Raw genomic sequence first — 3,037 nt, forward strand, 5'->3', positions numbered from 1 at the left:
AACTAACAGGTGGGTCTGTAGGTAGAAACCAAACTAACAGGTGGGTCTGTAGGTAGAAACCAAACTAACAGGTGGGTCTGTAGGTAGAAACCAAACTAACAGGTGGGTCTGTAGGTAGAAACCAAACTAACAGGTGGGTCTGTAGGTAGAAACCAAACTAACAGGTGGGTCTGTAGGTAGAAACCAAACTAACAGGTGGGTCTGTAGGTAAAAAACAAACTAACAGGTGGGTCTGTAGGTTGAAAACAAACTAACAGGTGGGTCTGTAGGTAGAAACCAAACTAACAGGTGGGTCTGTAGGTAGAAACCAAACTAACAGGTGGGTCTGTAGGTAGAAACCAAACTAACAGGTGGGTCTGTAGGTAGAAACCAAACTAACAGGTGGGTCTGTAGGTAGAAACCAATCTAACAGGTGGGTCTGTAGGTAGAAACCAAACTAACAGGTGGGTCTGTAGGTAGAAACCAAACTAACAGGTGGGTCTGTAGGTAGAAACCAAACTAACAGGTGGGTCTGTAGGTAGAAACCAAACTAACAGGTGGGTCTGTAGGTAGAAACCAAACTAACAGGTGGGTCTGTAGGAGAAACCAAACTAACAGGTGGGTCTGTAGGTAGAAACCAAACTAACAGGTGGGTCTGTAGGTAGAAACCAAACTAACAGGTGGGTCTGTAGGTAGAAACCAAACTAACAGGTGAGTCTGTAGGTAGAAACCAAACTAACAGGTGGGTCTGTAGGTAGAAACCAAACTAACAGGTGGGTCTGTAGGTAGAAACCAAACTAACAGGTGGGTCTGTAGGTAGAAACCAAACTAACAGGTGGGTCTGTAGGTAGAAACCAAACTAACAGGTGGGTCTGTAGGTAAAAAACAAACTAACAGGTGGGTCTGTAGGTTGAAAACAAACTAACAGGTGGGTCTGTAGGTAGAAACCAAACTAACAGGTGGGTCTGTAGGTAGAAACCAAACTAACAGGTGGGTCTGTAGGTAGAAACCAAACTAACAGGTGGGTCTGTAGGTACTGTACTACGCCTGGAATAAGAGGTAGAGATGAGGGACTAGTAAAGAATGGGAAATCCATTAAACATTCTACCCAATTTGTAAGTCGCTCTGGATAAGAGCGTCTGCTAAATGACTTAAATGTAATGTAAATGTACCTTAGAACTATGAAATATATCCATTCTGGAACACCTTAACGTTCTACCTTAGAACTATGAAATATACCCATTCTGGAACACCTTAACGTTCTACCTTAGAACTATGAAATATACCCATTCTGGAACACCTTAACGTTCTACCTTAGAACTATGAAATATACCCATTCTGGAACACCTTAACGTTCTACCTTAGAACTATGAAATATACCCATTCTGGAACACCTTAACGTTCTACCTTAGAACTATGAAATATATCCATTCTGGAACACCTTAACATTCTACCTTATAACTGTGAAATATATCCATTCTGGAACACCTTAACGTTCTACCTTAGAACTATGAAATATATCCATTCTGGAACACCTTAACGTTCTACCTTAGAACTATGAAATATACCCATTCTGGAACACCTTAACGTTCTACCTTAGAACTATGAAATATATCCATTCTGGAACACCTTAACGTTCTACCTTAGAACTATGAAATATACCCATTCTGGAACACCTTAACGTTCTACCTTATAACTATGAAATATATCCATTCTGGAACACCTTAACGTTCTACCTTAGAACTATGAAATATATCCATTCTGGAACACCTTAACTTTCTACCTTATAACTGTGAAATATATCCATTCTGGAACACCTTAACGTTCTACCTTAGAACTATGAAATATATCCATTCTGGAACACCTTAACATTCTACCTTATAACTGTGAAATATATCCATTCTGGAACACCTTAACGTTCTACCTTAGAACTATGAAATATATCCATTCTGGAACACCTTAACATTCTACCTTATAACTATGAAATATATCCATTCTGGAACACCTTAACGTTCTACCTTAGAACTATGAAATATATCCATTCTGGAACACCTTAACGTTCTACCTTAGAACTATGAAATATACCCATTCTGGAACACCTTAACGTTCTACCTTAGAACTATGAAATATATCCATTCTGGAACACCTTAACGTTCTACCTTAGAACTATGAAATATATCCATTCTGGAACACCTTAACATTCTACCTTATAACTGTGAAATATATCCATTCTGGAACACCTTAACATTCTACCTTATAACTATGAAATATATCCATTCTGGAACACCTTAACGTTCTACCTTAGAACTATGAAATATATCCATTCTGGAACACCTTAACATTCTACCTTATAACTGTGAAATATATCCATTCTGGAACACCTTAACGTTCTACCTTAGAACTATGAAATATATCCATTCTGGAACACCTTAACGTTCTACCTTATAACTATGAAATATATCCATTCTGGAACACCTTAACGTTCCACCTTAGAGCTATGAAATATATCCATTCTGGAACACCTTAACGTTCTACCTTAGAACTATGAAATATACCATTCTGGAACACCTTAACGTTCTACCTTAGAACTATGAAATATACCCATTCTGGAACACCTTAACGTGCTACCTTAGAACTATGAAATATACCCATTCTGGAACACCTTCTATGTGGTACTCTAAATGTCTTCTCTTTCTTGGAGATTGAGGTGTGAGTTAAAATGAGGGTTGAGGTTTCTGTAAAGTGTCTGGTTCGGATGCAGGGTTGATGTGTGAAACTGCGTCTCTGTGTAGCAGCCCAGCCCCAGCCAGGCTGTGTGAGAATGAGGGTTGAGGTTTCTGTAAAGTGTCTGGTTCGGTTGCAGGGTTGATGTGTGAAACTGCGTCTCTGTGTAGCAGCCCAGCCCCAGCCAGGCTGTGTGAGAATGAGGGTTGAGGTTTCTGTAAAGTGTCTGGTTCGGATGCAGGGTTGATGTGTGAAACTGCGTCTCTGTGTAGCAGCCCAGCCCCAGCCAGGCTGTGTGAGGAGGGGACACGTACAGCACTGGGTAATGAAGAGA

This window comes from Oncorhynchus nerka, linkage group LG18, assembly GCF_034236695.1.
Source record: "Oncorhynchus nerka isolate Pitt River linkage group LG18, Oner_Uvic_2.0, whole genome shotgun sequence".
Classification (NCBI taxonomy): Eukaryota; Metazoa; Chordata; class Actinopteri; order Salmoniformes; family Salmonidae; genus Oncorhynchus; species Oncorhynchus nerka.